Here is a 19,597-nt window from a genome sequence, read left to right as displayed (position 1 = left end):
AATAAACCAATGGCTATCAGTGTTAATAAATGTCGCCGTATATCTGCGTCCACGGTGTTGATGGTTTATATGGGGTGAGTGATGACATGACGGTAAGGATTCTTTTCAGTTCCTGCAGTTCCTTTCCTTTTTTTTTTTAAGGAAAAAAGAAAAAAACAAATAATCAAAAGGGGAAAAAAGAAAAACAAATAATCAAAAGGGTAATTAGTATGTACACAGCTTGAAGGAGGTTGATCCTGATAATTGAAGTAGAACGTTACATTGACATTTTCTAAAGAACGTAAATGAGTCTTACGATGGCGACGCAATGTTCTGGGTATGAACAAAAACCTGTAATTAATCAGTCACTCACGATATTAGTCAGACTGGTTGATCGGTGCTTCTTGAGGGGTAGAAAGTTTTACTGCGTGAACTTTTTATTTTTCTATACTTTGCATATAAGGATGTTCTTAGTGATGACAGAAGACATCGGGACATCAACCTCAAAAAAAAAAAGGAGCCCACCATTAATGTCTTTGGTGATGTTAAAGGGGGCCTGTCAACTTTCCCCGACAAGTGAATTGTTGTATTCTTCATGTAATAACTATTCTGGAGCATCTTTTCTTAAAACGTTGCCATTTACCGTTCCTCCCCTGAGAAATGTATGAAAAAGTGGATGACCCCAATTAGGGGTGTGTCCCTACGTTGCCTGACGTTGCCCAATCAGTGAAGCTAATTCAGAGACCCGCCTCTGAGGAGCGAAGTAGTGGCATCCCCTTGTTAATTTATTCATAAATCGGGAACAGCACAGAGTTCTGCAAAAAGATGCTCCAGAGTTTCTTCCAATACAATATATATATATATATATATATATATATATATATATATATATATATATATATATATATATATATATATATATATATATATACATACAGTTAGGGCCAGAAATATTTGGACAGTGACACAATTTTCGCGAGTTGGGCTCTGCATGCCACCACATTGGATTTGAAATGAAACCTCTACAACAGAATTCAAGTGCAGATTGTAACGTTTAATTTGAAGGGTTGAACAAAAATATCTGATAGAAAATGTAGGAATTGTACACATTTCTTTACAAACACTCCACATTTTAGGAGGTCAAAAGTAATTGGACAAATAAACATAACCCAAACAAAATATTTTTATTTTCAATATTTTGTTGCAAATCCTTTGGAGGCAATCACTGCCTTAACCCTGCTGTTCTGTTCGGTCTGGGGAGACCTATTTTGAACTTTGGTATTTTTTGGGGTGTTCAAGATGCGGTTCTGAAACTTGTGGTTGATTGACTTAAATGAGGATGGGTCGGTCGGCCACGGGTTTCAGAGCCGCATCTTGAATATTTTAAAGAATATTGAAGTTCAAAGTCGGTCATTTTTGACCAACAGAACAGCAGGGTTAAGTCTGGAACCCATGGACATCACCAAACGCTGGGTTTCCTCCTTAATGCTTTGCCAGGCCTTTACAGCCGCAGCCTTCAGGTCTTGCTTGTTTGTGGGTCTTTCCGTCTTAAGTCTGGATTTGAGCAAGTGAAATGCATGCTCAATTGGGCTTAGATCTGGAGATTGACTTGGCCATTGCAGAATGTTCCACTTTTTGGCACTCATGAACTCCTGGGTAGCTTTGGATGTATGCTTGGGGTCATTGTCCATCTGTACTATGAAGCGCCGTCCAATCAACTTTGCAGCATTTGGCTGAATCTGGGCTGAAAGTATATCCCGGTACACTTCAAAATTCATCCGGCTACTCTTGTCTGCTCTTATGTCATCAATAAACACAAGTGACCCAGTGCCATTGAAAGCCATGCATGCCCATGCCATCACGTTGCCTCCACCATGTTTTACAGAGGATGTGGTGTGCCTTGGATCATGTGCCGTTCCCTTTCTTCTCCAAACTTTTTTCTTCCCATCATTCTGGTACAGGTTGATCTTTGTCTCATCTGTCCATAGAATACTTTTCCAGAACTGAGCTGGCTTCTTGAGGTGTTTTTCTGCAAATTTAACTCTGGCCTGTCTATTTTTGGTATTGATGAATGGTTTGCATCTAGATGTGAACCCTTTGTATTTACTGTCATGGAGTCTTCTCTTTACTGTTGACTTAGAGACAGATACACCTACTTCACTGAGAGTGTTCTGGACTTCAGTTGATGTTGTGAACGGGTTCTTCTTCACCAAATTAAGTATGCGGCGATCATCCACCACTGTTGTCATCCGTGGACGCCCAGGCCTTTTTGAGTTCCCAAGCTCACCAGTCAATTCCTTTTTTCTCAGAATGTACCCAACTGTTGATTTTGCTACTCCAAGCATGTCTGCTATCTCTCTGATGGATTTTTTCTTTTTTTTCAGCCTCAGGATGTTCTGCTTCACCTCAATTGAGAGTTCCTTTGACCGCATGTTGTCTGCTCACAGCAACAGCTTCCAAATGCAAAACCACACACCTGGAATCCACCCCTGACCTTTTAACTACTTCATTGATTACAGGTCAACGAGGGAGACGCCTTCAGAGTTAATTGCAGCCCTTAGAGTCCATTGTCCAATTACTTTTGGTCCCTTGAAAAAGAGGACGCTATGCATTACAGAGCTATGATTCCTAAACCCGTTCTCCGATTTGGATGTGGAAACTATCATATTGCAGCTGGGAGTGTGCACTTTCAGCCCATATTACATATATAATTTTATTTCTGAACATGTTTTTGTAAACAGCTAAAATAAGAAAACTTGTGTCACTGTCCAAATATTTCTGGCCCTAACTGTATATATATTATATTTATATAAATATGGTGTGCGATTGTAGATTTCAGTTTGACTATAGTTGCCCTTTAAGAGTTATTTCTGTTTTATCCGCTAATATTGGCCAATTTTACAATCCATTTATTGTTTCGCCGTGGACAAAAGGTCAGAGGCGAGTATTATAGCGGATCCGGGATAAAGGTGTTAGAGTAGATCCGAGTCGAGGAAGTAGCCTAGGAGTGATGCCCTGCGTTGCGCACACAATACCCGCTGCTGACAATTAATGCCATTTTCTGGCGTCTCCAGATCCCTGTCCGATAGACAAAGTATTTTGCGGCAGACACTCTGATCTGCCGGATTACTGGATTACGACAATGTAGTTTTAGGGCTTTGTAGCTGTACTGGATGCCAAGTCCTTGTTGTCAATGGGATTTGTCCTAGAAGAGGGGATGGAGCTGCCCAATCTCCTGCAAAACCCTCTATTCAGGAGCATGCAGAGACTAAACATGCATCCTCAAAGACAGTCATTATTTTGCAAGGTGATTTTTTTTTTTTTTTTTTTTTTTTTACTATACTGAAACTCACAGATGTAACTTGAGGTTTCTGGGCCCACATGCATAATCTGTAATGGAGTCCTCCACCTGAAAACTGGTTCACCTTCACTGATCATGTGATACAAGAAGTTTCTTGGTTACTGTCACTTTAAGAGGCACAATTTGCTTGGTGGTTTCAGTACGACGTGTAGGTACAGAGACTTAGTGGTGCTTTACAGAGGTCACATCGAGGACATTGTCTCCTCTCAAAGGCCTCAATAAGCAAAACCCTCAGCGTTTGGATTACAGGTGGTCACTTCTTCAAGCCCAGGCTGTTCTCTCAAGAGTCTCACTTGTCTTTATCCAAGGCTTTGTTTATAAAGGTCCTGAAGACATGTTTATCGTAGGATCATAAAATGGTGGAGTTGGAAGGGACCTCCAGGGTCATCGTGTCCAACCCCCTGCTCAATGCAGGACTCACTAAACCATCTATCAAGATGTCTGTCCAGTCTCTGTATGAAGACTTCCATTGAAGAAGATCTCGCCACCTCTCGTGGCAGCCTGTTCTACTCATTGATCGCCCTTTATGTTTATTTGGAGTTTCTTAACATGGATTTTGAAGCAGATCCCGTTCAAAATGCTCATCAAACTCCCCTTTAAACACTATTGACTTCAATAGAAAAACCACATTGCTGTTTGTATTGCGAGTTTGTTTTTAATGAGGTTTCGAAATCCTAGCAGAGGGGGAAAAAAAGCGACATGTGATCCTTTGATGTAAATTCGTTGTGGAATCTGCTTGAAACATCCTTATCTTCCTTAACGGCATCTGTCGGGGAAGAGTAGGGGGAACCCATACACCCATACACATTGGACTGTGGCAGAACCAGTGGTTTCAGCCAACTCTAATCTTTTCTCTAAATCTCCAGCCCACCACCAATTCTCAACAGGTTAAGAACCTCCAGAACACCATTACTCCTAAGTGCTGGTTTAAGCTCAGGACAATCTTCTAGGGAAAACAGGCCTAATGTTTATCCCAGGCCAATTACAGATCCAATATACACATGGACCATGCGCTTTTTCTCCTAGCAGTGCTTTTTGTCCATTACTGACTACTCCCAACAGCCCCTTATTAGGGAATCGGCACCAACACGCACATCTTCACCGAGCAACACCGGCTCCTTCTTGGCCTACTCCATTATCTCCCTCTCACTCCTGCATGTGGAGCGCCCCCGTGGGCAGTGGGGTACTCGGTACCGGGTCCTTCGGTTTGCAGGGGGATGTCACGGTGGCTGACCCGGTCCGTGGCCCGTGGGACGTCCATGTAAAAGGAAAGGTGTTTAAAGGGGAAATGTTCGTGACGCCACCTGTGGTATTCGGTCAGGGTGACCGATGCTGCTTTAAGGGGTCCGCTGGGGTGATGTTATGGCAGCTAGAAGGTATTCCTTCCCACAGGTGAAGTGTATCCCCAGGGCTCCCGGTGTGTAGGTGGTGGATGGTGAGAGGTGCAGTGAAGAACGAGGACACAAGGTTGCAGTCTCTTTACCGAAGGTTTCAGCATCCACAGTCCAGAGCACCAGATCACAGGGCAGGCAGAGTCCGGCCGGTTTGGAGGCAAATCCAGAGTCCCCTTTTCCAGGCAGAAATCAGTAGTCTAGCGCCTTGGTGTGGGCTCTCCTGGACTTACACATTTATAGCGTTATCTTAGGACAACCATTTGATTATTCCGGAGTGTCCTCTTCATTGTTAACCCAGACGCTCGTCAAAATGAGACCCCCACATTCCTATACATGGTGATGATAAATCGGCATCTGCTGGCGTCTTATTAGGTCGGTTCGCCAGTCCAACGTTCATGGACCAGTAACGGACCACAATGGCAGATCCGGCTGTGGTTCTCCTCACCTAGATTCGACAACCAGATCAGGAGACCAGTGGTCGGTCCGACCATCATGGTCCTTCTAGGACCATGAATGATGAATGTGGGAAGCCGGCCTTATACGTACAGCCTCTATTCTCAGTGACGGGGGATACATATATGTTTAATTTCCGCAGTGCTGCTGTATGTTCTGTAATAGTCAGCGTAACTATAATTAGGGCTGTGCACTAATTAGACAGTGAAAATCGGATCTGTGATGAGATTACAGCACTAGAACTGCTGAAATAATAAAGGAACCAATGTGGAGTTATTAAAGCCCCAGGCAGCCGTAGACGTAGGGTCAGTGTCAGCGGGAACTATCACTGGGCAGCCATAACTCTTTAATGAGACACGTTTGGCTTATATGAAGATGGCGTCTACCAGGCACCTCTGACGCCACCTGTCTAATCGTTGGAAATAATATCTAACCTGTCCTATCCATATTTCCCAAGAAAGCCAACGGCTGGAGAGTATTAGGCAGCTCACATGAAAATATTAAAAATTGCTTTTGCTATGTGGGCAGGCAGCATAAAACTGTAAGATAATCACTTAAAGGGAATCTGTCAGCTGGTTTTTGCTATTTAATCTGAGGGTAACATGACGTAGGGGCAGAGACCCCGATTCCAGTGATGTGTCACTTATTAGGCTGTGTGCTGTTGTTTTAGTACATTGAGGGTTTTTTTATCAACATCCCGGACTGGTGCTCACGGGCATCCTGGTCCAACTCCGCCCCTCTCACTCTTTAGCCTCTTACTGTCAATATATAAGGTAGACAGAAAGATGCTAATCAGGGGTGTGGGCAGGGTTAGCTTTCTGAGCTCTGCTACGTTTTACATCTAAAAACTGTGATTGTATCACAACTCCTGTACCCTTAAACTAGGTGATACATCTTTATTGAAAAGCAAAATGAGTAAATTTCCTATTTTCACAATGGCCACTTTTGCTATTTTAGCCTCTTGTCTTTTCAGGAAGAGTTTTCAGGAGGCTCCTTATCATCAGAGGCAGAATTACGTTTACTGATAACACCTGATGACACAGGATCCACGAATCGCAATGACTTTTGCACATGCTCATCAGATTAAATACATTTGATAGTCACTGAGCCTGCTCCATGCGGCCAATGTATGAGTATAGTCTATGGGAAAGAGGAAACCCGGCACTAGCCACCAACCCGGCTCTATGACCGGGACACCGGTGTTTGTGTACTTTACTGAAGAAGCTCCTGTGGTGGTCCGGTTTAAGAGAGGGAACGGGTGCTGCCGGTGTGCAGTACAGTACAATGTCCAGAATAAAAAAAAAAGAAAAAGGCTGCGCTCACAGTTCCTGGCGTAATCCTTTATTCACATCGATAGTTAAAACATAGCGGCAGAGAGAAAAGGTGGAGGTAGGAGACGGACTACGGCCGTTTCACGCTGCGTGCGCTTCTACTGGTCCATGGGATCGGTCATCAATATAAGATTGATGGGGGTCCAACACCCAGGATCCCATCCAATGGAGGCCTGGATGTATGAATGTGTTCAGGCCCAATAACGGCCCCGTGGTATTAGCGGCACACCACTGGCTGGGGATCCCCGGAGGAGCTGGGGCTCTAGGCAGGTGCCTGGTCTGCCTGCGCCTAACGCCGGCCCTCTGTTCAGACACCACAGATCTGTACGCCTTTTAGTGCCAATCAGATCCTTTTCTTTTCAAGCTGAATTGCAATACCTAAGGTCTGCTGTTTTCCATTGTTTCGATGTCCAATGTTTATATCCTACCGACGCCGAAGGAAATCACAGCTGATCTGTGAGAATGCCGGGGGCCGGACCCCACTGATCTGATATTGATGACCTACTTTAAGGATAGACCATCGATATGAAAATACTTGAAAACCCTTTTTTAAGCCTGCAATAGATTTCACGTTGCTTTTTTATTGTCTCCTCCGCTCACTGATGGACTCCTGGATGCCCCATAAACAGACACATAAATTGATCTGTTTTAGTAGAATCAGCCCTTTGTGCGGGAACATATGAAAGTATTGAACGACTTCAACCTAGAACTTGATTTTATTCCAGGCTATTACCGAGCGCAGCATGTTGTGACATAGTTAATGCTTCTTTTGCTTTCTTGTATTTAATTTTCCTCAGTGCCATGCACAGATCTTTATATTGGAGGGGCTGCAGGATATTTGTGGAACTGAGGGGGAAAGTAGACGGATTAGTTTGTCCTCACCGTATGTCACCAGAGAGACAAGTTTATGTTACTAGTTCTGGCGGCGGAGCGTCGCTCAGATTGGTACAGTGGGTACATTATACTGTATGCAGTTTGCAGAGCTCAAGGTTAGGCTGGCGGAACAACGGGCTGTCAGGCTATAAATCAGCGGCAACCTAGCAATTGTGAGAACATATGAGATCAGTGTGTTCAGCGCAGAGACTATAACAGATCAGCCGCACAATCCCCAGCACACAAAAAAAAATGTTTGTTTGTTTGTTTTTTTTACTTTTTTTTTTTTATATTTGGTTTTCAGCTGAGTCGTAGAGAAAAATTGTAAAATCCATAAAGCAATCTCCGGAGAGGGGACATGTCACCATCACATTGAACATATGGGATTAATTATAACTGAGGAAGTGAGAAAGAGCTGACCCTTCAACCTCCACTGAAGTAAGACCTCCTTCCATGAACAGGTAATTACCACAGGGGATCTGCTGAGAACCAGCCAACAAGTCTAGGATTCGTATACTCAGAGGCGGAGAAGTACAGGGACTTCCTCTGTTCAAAGAGTTATCTCAGACTCTCTGGAGCCAATGGTCAGTGATGAATATTGGGGTTTGCAATGATCCGATATTTATGGAAGATGTAATTTCGGCTTCATAGTGAAGGGACAATCATAACGCATTCACTCACATCACAGTAAGGCTGGCCGAATACTTCTAAACTTATAAAAATATCAGACAGATGGAAAATGCTTTCCATGCCATGTTTCATCTCTATAGAAAGGTAAAATCGTGATCACTCCCTCTTAATGGGCTGCACGTGCCGTCATAGTGTCCCCAGCAAATACCAGTGTGACACTTACTATTTAAGGCACCTCCTCCCGCATGGAGATGTCTGAGCAACGTGGTTAGTCTGTCCTCAGCACGCTTGCTAGTTGTCAGTTTCCCCAGTTCCAATCAGTCAGTCTACCTATCCAGTACCTGTCTGCTCGTACTTGCTTGCCTATCTGTATTTCAGCCGTTCCAGCCCTCACCTGCCAGTGCTCATTTGTATACCAGCCGGTCCACACTGCACCTCCCAGGGCTCAACTGTATATTAGCCTCTTCACTCTGCATCTGCCAGTGCACAACTGTATACCAGCCGGTCCACTCCACACCAGCCACGCTCAACTGTATACCTGCCGGTCCACTCTGCACTTGCCAGTGCTCAACTGTATACCTGCCGATCCACTCTGCACCTGCCAGTGCTCAACTGCATACTTGCCGGTCCACTCTGCACCTGCTAGTGCTCATTTGTATACCAGCCGGTCAACTCTGCTAATGCTCATCTGTATACCAGCTGGTCAACTCTACATGTGCCAATGCTCATCTGTATACCAGCTGGTCAACTCTGCCCCTTCCAATGCTCAACTGTATACGAGCTGGTCAACTCCGCACCTGCCAGTGCTCATCTGTATACCAGCTAGTCAACTCTCCACCTGTCAATGCTCATCTATATACCAGCTGGTCAATTCATCACCTGCCAGTGCTCATCTGTATACCAGCCCATATTGCCAATGCCTTTCTGTATACCCATTAGTATCCATGGTTCCTGTGTTCCTGCTGTGCCTGCCTGTATCACTTGAACCCTCCTACTGCGTCGTTCCAGCTACCAGTCCCTTGGGGGTCAGCTGCTGTTCATCCATAGTCTGTCCTGGAGTAGCACCATTGTAGTAGTTCATTGGGATCCAAGTTTAACCTCACCATCAGGGGCTCTAGTGAAAAGTCAGGTGCTCACCTAGTCACGTCCCTCCAGGCTCTCCACGGACCACAGCACAGTGATTCCACCATCCCTGTTACAGTGCTGAAATAAAGGACTTACAGCAAAATGGTAGAACATTTTTCAATAATTTTAATTATTATGAAAATTGCTTAACATTGCATTTAACAACAAAATGAACAATAAAAAACATTCAGTGTTAATGTGTACTTAGCTTTTTCGTTTAAAGTGATTTGCAACAGAAAGAAGTCAGCCTTAGGCCTCTTTCACACGTCAGTGTCTCCGGTACGTGTACTGACAGTTTTCTCACGTATTGGAGACACTGACACACGTAGACCCATTCAAATGTCTCCGTGTTTTCACGGACCGTGTGTCCGTGTGCAAAATACGGAGACATGTCCGCTTTTCTCCGGCAGCACGTACCGCAATATGTCCCGCACACGAAGAACAGTGTGCACTCTCTTCCGTGTGCACGTACTGCTGCAGGAGAAACCGCTTACAGCGTGTGGTACTGAAGGCGGCATTTATCTCTTGTCCCCTGCAGGAGACGAGATGAAAAATCAAGTTTTTTTTGTGTGTTAAAAATAAAGTTTTGGGCCACCCCCCGCCTCCCATCCCCTGTGCGCCCGCCTGCTTGCAGAGAAATACCCAGCTCCCGCGATGTCTCCTCTCAGCGCTGGCAGCAGGTCCTGTGTGAGCGGTCACATGGTACCGCTCATTACAGTGATGAATATGCGCATATTCATCACTGTAATGAGCGGTACCACGTGACCGCTCACACAAGACAGGCTGCCGGCGCTGAGAGGAGACATCGCGGGAGCTGGGTGAATATCTCTCTGCAAGCGGGCGGGCACACAAGGGATGGGAGGCGGGAGGTGACCTCCAAACTTTATTTTTAACACAGCGAGCGCTGCTGGGGAGAAGGAATGAATGCCGGCTTCAGCACCAAAAGCAGGGGACAGCGCTTAACTGTAGCGCTGTCTCCTGCACGGTCCGTGTGGTCCTCAGTCGGCACATGGGTGGCACACGGCTGCCGCACGTGTGCCACATTGATGTGCCACGTGAGCACACGGACACGGATAACTCCGGTACTGATTTCTCCGCTACCGGAATTATCTGGACGTGTGAAACCGGCCTTAGATTGGGTGACATGACAGGTTCCAGAGTACCAAAAATCAACCCTTTTTACGTGTTTACAAATATAGTGATATTATATTGGTCCTGACCTAGCTCACAGCTGAGGGTTTGTCACAGTGTTTATTTCTGGAAGCTCATAAGTAACAAAAATCTCGCCATCTATAGCGGAAATTACAAATGTTCTGATATGATTACCACACCTGGAGAATTTTTTTCCTTCTGTTATGTGTTGAAGCCCCTAGGTATGCTACTGAGAACCAGTTATTTACCCCCTCGATATTTACATAAAACGTGAAAAGTAGAAATTATTTACATGGATCAACTGACCCTCTGGCATACACACCAGCTGTCTGCACATCTGCAGCGCCGGAATTAGAACCCTTAATTGATCCTCATTACATACATACTCCACCTTTTATATTCCAGAAAGCATGTGCACGTAAATGCCTACGGATATGTGTGTGCCCCTCTAATGGCTCCAGACTCCCAGTCTTGGATCTGCTGTTTGGCTCTAGTCCACTACTTCTTCTCCAGGGCAATTTGAACATTCTTTGTCTCCATATACGATATCGTATTTGGACTCGTATATCCTGCAGAACATCGTAGATTAGACTCTTTTCATCTTACAAAGTACTGGAAGCATCGTAGAGCTCTTAAAGGGAATGTCTCATGCTGTTATCATCAGGGCAAGCTTTTTATGCAGGGCACATGTAGTATAGTGGTGGCCATTCAAATAGATCAATGGCTGACGGTTGTAATTCACACAATGAGCCCAAGGACGGCGGTCTTTATGACATTAAAATACCATAATTAAGCATGTCAATCTTCATAAGGCTACTCCTTTAAAGAGAACTTGTCCCTTACCATAAATATGTATTTTTTTCCTCTGTTGTAAATGCCCTCGTTCTCCTGAATCCGGCGTTATTTTTCTTTTGATCCTGCTCCTCTCCATTCCTGAGATATGGTCCCTTTTTTCCTGTCTATAAATCTAGTCTTTCCCACTAAGTGGGAGTGGTCATCAAGTCTTCTATGGGTGTCTCCTTTAGGATCACGCCCAGTTGACTAGCAAGACCAGATTTGCATACAGGGAAGAGAGGGCCGTATCTCAGGAACGGAGAGGCTCAGGAGCAAAAGAAAAACAACGCCGGGTTCAGGAGAACAGCGGCATTTGTGTCAGAAAATTAAAAATACACATTTATGACAAGTGACGGGTCCCTTTTAAGAGACAGAAGAAGGTGCATATGTTGAAAATGAGGTATAGCAGCAGGGCAGTTTAGTGCTGGGCCCCATTTGTCAGATCGTAGTAGTGTAGTATCAGAGCTTATTACTCTTTTGTAGGTTGAAAATCCATGGGAGAAAAACCGGTGGGTTCCATGGTTCCAGTTGGTGTGGCTCATCAACAGCGGGAAAAGTGAAAAGAAGGGTAAAATGAATTATTTCTCCTGTGGAAGTGCCGATCTCTTCACTTTTCCTAGTAGAGTAGATACTAGTAGTATATCTACTATGCTGTAACACAGTGTTCCCCAACTCCGGTCCTCAAGAGCCACCGACAGGTCATGTTTTCAGGATTTCCTTAGTATTGCACAGGTGTTAATTGCATCACCTGCACAGGCAATAATTCCATCACCTGTGCAATACTAAGGAAATCCTGAAAACATGACCTGTTGGTGGCTCTTGAGGACCGGGTTGGAGAACACTGCTGTAACATGACGGTGGAGCTTGTTAGTACTTTTAGAGGTTCTGGTTCCATCTCCGTTCTTTTTTGGACCTGTTCTCTTACTCCATGTCCTTTTTTCTCCACCTCACAGTTTGCGCTGTAATTGAGCACCTCTGTCTTCAAAAGAGCTTGTGCAGAAGTTGGGATATACCCAGTAATTAGACTTTTGGGGGAGTTAGGAAAATTTGAACATGTTATCAATCACTTACAGGGGTTGTCTACTATTGAAAAGCCCCTAATTAATAGGTCCGGGGGTTAAAATAAAGAGTTGATAATCATCTCCTGCTCCTCAGTACTCTGGTGACTGGTGGCATTATTCACGTGACTTTTATGCAACTTTGAAAAATATGTGTGAGTTTCATGTACAGGAAGGCAAAGAAGCCAATTTCCCTTTGCCTGGGGCTAGGGCAGAAAGTTTGGCCAGGGCGAAGGAAAGTCAAGTCACAAATTCGCAGTAGCTGCTTAATATGCCCCAACAATCGAGTGCCACATGGAGGAATATGATGCACATCACACATACGTATAAGCCCAATGTGTGGCCCTCATCTCATGAATGGAGTACTCTGGATACATTTGTCGGGAAAAGCAATCGGCGTACACGTCAAGTCTAAGGTTCTCAAAAGTGTTCTTGCCCCAGTTTTGCAAAAACTGTTGGAAAAAAAAGCAAAACAATGAAACGTTTGTACACAGCCTGACACTATGACACTATGAGGTTTGCAATTTTGTTTTATTCCCCCTTTAATCTTTTGCTGCACGTAGTGTTGTGTTTTAGTGGCCAGTGGTGAAAAGGTTATGTTACGACTGTTCTCCGGCACCGAATAATAGCAGATCAGGCGCTGGGTGTAGCAGGTCGCAAGGTGACTTCATCTCCACTCACTCACACAGTATGAAGCAAATGCAGAAAACAATTGTGTTTGGGGAGAACATGGATTAGGTTTTATTCCTAGTGGCTTCTACAGAGAAAGCGAGGAGACACCAAACAGCAGGCGATATAATAAGAATTGCTGTATAAGCTGGTGCCAAGGAGAAAAGGACAGAGCTTGGAAATATGAGATATTCATCACTGAATCACGTCCATCTATATCAGACTAATGTTATTTGTATTATTGATTGATTTGTTTTTGCAAACAGAAAAAATTTGATGTTCATGTCCTTAGATCAATTAAACAGATGGCAGAAAGGCAGCCACAACCATTAGCTACCTTGTTTGTAAGGCTAGGTTCCCATTGCGTTAATGGGTTAGCGCTAACCGACAGCGTTGCACGGCGAAAATGTCGCAATTAACGCCGTGCAACGGGTCCGTTAGCGCACCCATTGACAGCAATGATATTTCTGCCTGTAGCGCATCGCTAGCGCGTGCCATTTTCGGCACGCGCTAGCGATGTGCCGTTCTTTTGTGATGGACAAGCAGCGTCCGAGGAGCATCCGGGGTCCGTCCCTCGCTAGCGCAGATCGGGGACGGCGAACGCGGCCCCAAAATAAACATTGCGTTAGCGCAATCCTCTAGTGCTATGCGCTTAACGGATTGCCCTAACGCAATGGGAACCTAGCCTAACTGATCCAAAAATGGGCTATGTCACAATACTGCTCCCCTGCACATGGTGAGAAGCCCACCTACACGTAAGCCTGGGTATAGAGCACCCCTGGGTATAGAGCACCCCTGGGTATAGAGCAGGGGTGGACAATTCATTTGCCCGAGGAGCCACAACAGAGACTGTGTCTGTGACTGTTGTGGAGGGGGGCTGAAACAATAAGCTGAAATTAATTCTGCTCTCACACAGCCTCCTACATACTGTATGAACCCCCACATAGCCCCTCTATATACAGTATGAGATCGCACATAAACCCCTATATACAGTATGAGCTCCCACATAGTCTTTATATATACAGTGTAAGCCCTCATATAGCCTCTCTATATACAATATGAGCCCTCACATAGCCTCTTATATATAGTATAAGCCCCCACATAGCCCCTATATACAGTATTTGCTCCCAAATAACCCATAAATACAGTTTGAGCCCCCACATAGCCTCCTAAATACATTATGAGCCCCCACATAGCTTCCAAAATGTAGCATGAGCCCCTACATAGCCTCCTATATACATTATGAGCCCCACATAGCCTCTCTAGATACAGTGTGAGCCCATATATAGCCTCTCTATATGCAATATGAGCCCTCACACTGTATACACTATGAGCCCCTACATAGCGCCCTATATATAGTATGAGCCTCCACAGACTCCTAAATACAGTGTGAGCCCCCACATCACTTCCTAAATACAGTGAGTCCCTACATAGCCTCCTAAACACGGTATTCACCCACATAGCCTCCTAAATGCAGTATTCCCCACATAGCCTCTTAAGCAGAGTGTGAGCCCCTACATAGCCTCCTACATACAGTGTGAGCTCACACATAACTTCTTACAGTGTGAGCCCACACATAGCCTCCTACATACAGTATGAGCCCACACATAGCCTCCTACATACAGTATGAGCCCACACATAGCCTCCTAAATACAGTCTGAGCCCCCACATAGCCTTCTATATACAGTATGAGCCCCCACATAGCCTCCTAAATACAGTATGAGCCCACACATAGCCTCCTACATACAGTATGAGCCCACACATAGCCTCCTATATACGGTATGAGCCCCCACATAGCCTCCTACATACAATGTGAGCCCACACATAGCCTCCTATATACAGTATGAGCCCACACATAGCCTCCTATATACAGTATGAGCCCACACATAGCCTCCTACATACAGTATGAGCCCACACATAGCCTCCTATATACGGTATGAGCCCCCACATAGCCTCCTACATACAATGTGAGCCCACACATAGCCTCCTATATACAGTATGAGCCCACACATAGCCTCCTATATACAGTATGAGCCCACACATAGCCTCCTACATACAGTATGAGCCCACACATAGCCTCCTATATACAGTATGAGCCCACACATAGCCTCCTAAATACAGTCTGAGCTCTCACATAGCCCTCTATACAATGTGAGCCCCCACATAGCCCTCCTATATACAGTCTGAGCTCCCACATAGCCTCCTATATACAGTATGAGCCTCCTATATACAGTATGAGCCTCCACATAGCCTCCTATATACAGGTAAACATTCCATACACATATGAAAAAAAACAACATATACTCATGCTACTTCTGTTCCCCTGATGCTCTTCTCCTGTCTCCAATGTATTCACCACTGTCTGCATCCTGAGGATGTGAATAGTGGTGATATTGGGAAGTGGGCCTCTCTTTTCAGCTCTTCGGCTGTCTCGGTTTAGGGCTGGATGTGGACCGCGGGCCAAACTTTTCCCAGCTCTGCTATAGGGCATTGTAGTTAATAAGGGAGGGCATTGCAGCTGTCCTTGAAGGAAATTGCAGCTGTCATTCAGGCAAACCTATGGCTGTCATGGAAAGTGTGTGCTATAAAAGTGATTAGCTTTATCCTTTTTTGGACAAAAGCCGGTTTGGATCTTAAAAAAAAAAAAATCCAGAAAGAATTTAAGGGCACTCCCTATTAAAGTTTGTTTTAGCAAGGCTGCTGCTGAACAGGTGTTTAATGGAAACTTTTCACCTTGTAGAGTGCACAGGATATATACAACACTATTGAAGGCAGATGTGGACATCAATACATCCCAAGAGTGTGATGGCTGCTATTCTGGAGAAGGATGACCCTCCATTTTCTACCTGTAAGCTGACTACACAGGGTTTAAACACCATTTGTCCGCAGATTACCCCTGTATCTGCACGTACAGTAAATATGGCATGCCTGTATTGGGCTAAAGTGGGACGAGAATAAAAAATAATGCATTTCAGGCTTCAGCCAACAATAGTTCACCTCTGTGTTCACTTTCCTACCTGATTTCTAGTTCGGATAGATTTTCAGGAGTATCATCCATAGTTGCTTGTACCTTGTGGTTGCCACTTGGCGAAACATTAGACACTTCGTTAAGACCTGATAAGGATAAATCTGTCTTTTGTGGGAAAATAAAGCTTTAAAGTTCATCAGGATTTAATTAAGATTCAGAGCGGCCAAGGCCAAATCTCCTCTAGAGATAAAGCCAAATTAGAATTCGAGTGTAATGGAAAATTGGGTATTTTTTTTTTTGGATTGAGACACCAGCTGCCCACCTTGTGAAGGTCTTTGATTCGGGACCTTACTAGACAAACATGACCTAGCGAGATACGAACGCAGCAAAATGTTTCCACGTCTTGCTGTTTCTAATGTTTCTATGTCCGCTTTCTTTTTCAATGTAACGCCGCGCCTGTTCGCAGGTTGTGTATGGTAGTACAGCAGTTTTATTAACGTTAATGGAGCTGATATACAGTGCCTAAAGTCCCCCCATACAGTGCCTAGAGTCCCCCCATACAGCGTAGATGTCAGTCTGGAGAACGATGATTTGGCTTATTGTTCAACCGCCAGCTATCTCATTCAACTCTCCCACATGCAGGAGCGTTAGCTCAGCCAAGAGTTGCTATGCTCCCTAAGAAAGAGTCACTGCCGTACATCTCTGTCGACGGCTTATTTCAGGAGAAACAAAATGATCGGGAGTCTGAATCAGACATGCTGGATCCCTATCTCTCCTGACAATCATCCATCTTGGGTCCCCATCCGCATTTGACTGTTGCAGAAGCCCTCAATACTTTCGAGTTTGGCCAACGTAAGTCTAAGGGTACCGTCACACTATACGATTTACCTACGATCACGACCAGCGATATGACCTGGCCGTGATCGTAGGTAAATCGTAGTGTGGTCGCTGGGGAGCTGTCACACAGACAGCTCTCCAGCGACCAACGATGCCGAGGTCCCCGGGTAACCAGGGTAAACATCGGGTAACTAAGCGCAGGACCGCGCTTAGTTACCCGATGTTTACCCTGGTTACAAGTGTAAAACTAAAAAAAAACAAACAGCACATACTTACATCTGGTGTCCGTCACGTCCCTTGCAGTCTCTGCTTCCCGCACTGTGACTGCCGGCGGTAAAGTGAAAGTGAAAGCACAGCCGCTGTGCTCTGCTTTCACTTTACGGCCGGCAGTCACAGTGCTGGAAGCAGAGACGGCAAGGGACCTGACGGACACCAGAATGTAAGTATGTGCTGTTTGTTTTTTTTTAGTTTAACGCTTGTAACCAGGGTAAACATCGGGTAACTAAGCGCGGTCCTGTGCTTAGTTACCCGATGTTTACCCTGGTTACAAGCGAACGCATCGCTGGATCGCATCGCTAGATCGCTAGATCGGTGTCACACACACCGATCTAGCGATGACAGCGGGAGATCCAGCGATGAAAGAAAGTTCTAAACGATCTGCTACGACGTACGATTCTCAGCAGGATCCCTGATCGCTGCTGCGTGTCAGACACAGCGATATCGTAACGATATCGCTGGAACGTCACGAATCGTACCGTCGTAGCGATCGAAATGTTATAGTGTGACGGTACCCTAATGTGTCTGAGGAGACACAACCAATTAACACAGACACTGTGATTTTCATTTTGAAAAATGGGGCAAAAGTTTGAGTAAGAATTAAGGTTATTCACAGACTAGTCATCACGGTAGTCAGACGATTGGCACATAGGGTCAGACTGAGTTTCCTTCGACTTAATCGAGACAATTCTTTGGTTCTACCATTCGATACAGAATTTGTAGACACTCATTTTTTTTATTTAATTGGAGTCTTTAATAAAATCTAATCCTATATGATCCAGTCATCAATGGGGAACTGATAGGTTACTTATGACCTGTTGCAAATTTCAGCTGTCAGCTGAATCCTCAGCACATTGTGGGTGAAGGAACGGTTTAATGGGACAAACAGCTACCTTCAATCTCAGTTGGTTATGCAGTCCACATGGAAGAAACCTATGACAACATGAAACAGCTGTTGAGGTGCCTGAACTATGACCAACATTTTTGGCCCCCTCTGTGGTGACTTAAAGGTGGTTGCCCTCTTACTTGGTCTCCAGGGTGGATAAACAAAGTACTGCCGCTTTCTGCGTAAGTGGGGAGACTGGCCTCTCTGACATTCACTTCAGCCAGGGAATACAATTGTCCTGCATCCAGCACTTGTTGACCCACGTAAGATTTTGTTACCACCAGTTGCATATCAAGTTGGGCCTAACGAAGAACTTTGTAAAGGCAATGAATAAAAATGCAGAAGCATTCAAGTTTCTCACTGAGAAATTTCCAAGGTTGAGTGAAGCAAAGATAAGGGAAGAAGCCTTTATTGAACCTAGGTTCGTGAAACTTCTTGAAGATGAGGAGTTTCTCCATTTGTTGCAGGGCAAGGACAAGGCTGTATGTGTTGCATTGACATTAGTGGTAACTAAGTTTCTGAGAAACTCAAGAGCAGATGACTATGAATAGTTGGTGGAAAATCTCCTCAAAACATATAAGGATCTTGGCTGTAACATGTCTTTAAAGATTCATTTCATACATTCGCATTTAGACGTTTTTCCTCTAAAATGTGGAGCAGTGAGCGACGAGCACCATGAGAAATTTCACCAGGATATTGCGGCTATGGAAAAAAAAGATATTAAGGAAAATGGAATCCATCAATGCTTTCAGATTACTGTTGGACAATTGTAAGAGATGATCCGATGCTGGAATACAAGAGACAAGCAAAAATGAGTGATCAGTAAATGATAACCAAATTTTGTAGTGCAATTTCTGTAACTGTTTATAATTAGCAGTGGTGTTGCTAAGTTTCCTCTAAATATCAGAAAATTGGGATAACAAAATATCTTTTGCATTTTTATATTTGCTAAAATAATAATGTTTCAAAGTAGTGAAACTTTAATGCAGTAATTATATGTAGTAGTAAAAGGAAATGTCTTTAATATCATAAAAACAAGAGAAAATTAAAAATATTCATTGTCAGATTTGAATTCGGGAGGTCAAAATCATGAAGAAATGGCTCATTTCATAAATCATCCTGACAACTTTTGAAAATATGTAGAACATTGTTATCTGCATCATCCTAAAATGGAGGATCATAGGAAAAAAAACATATTGCCCATTTAGACAAGCCAATTATCAGCTTCATAGGAAGGCTCCTTCCTGACTATTTGCCAGTCCAAATATGCCAGCAATCACATGGTGAAGAAGCAAAACGTTGGGTGCGATGATTTTATGCCGGCATAAAAATCATCGTTATCGGCAGCACATCATCACATGTAAATAGAAGATGTGCTGTCGATAATGTTATATTCAATGGGCAGAGGACAATCATAATAGTGATCATTTTGGAAATAAAAACGCATTAAAAATTGTCCACTTGCAAGCCCTTAGAATCTAGAGCAGGGGTGTGGAACCTTTCTTTTTGCCGGGGGCCATTTGGATATTTAGACCATCACTCGGGGGCTGTACAAAATGATCAACTTGAAATTTATTCTACAATATTTACTATATACAGGTCCTTCTCAAAAAATTAGCATATAGTGTTAAATTTCATTATTTACCATAATGTAATGATTACAATTAAACTTTCATATATTATAGATTCATTATCCACCAACTGAAATTTGTCAGGTCTTTTATTGTTTTAATACTGATGATTTTGGCATACAACTCCTGATAACCCAAAA

The sequence above is a fragment of the Ranitomeya imitator genome, chromosome 4 (assembly GCF_032444005.1).
Source record: "Ranitomeya imitator isolate aRanImi1 chromosome 4, aRanImi1.pri, whole genome shotgun sequence".
NCBI lineage: Eukaryota > Metazoa > Chordata > Amphibia > Anura > Dendrobatidae > Ranitomeya > Ranitomeya imitator.
Note: the sequence above shows the minus strand (reverse complement) of the source record.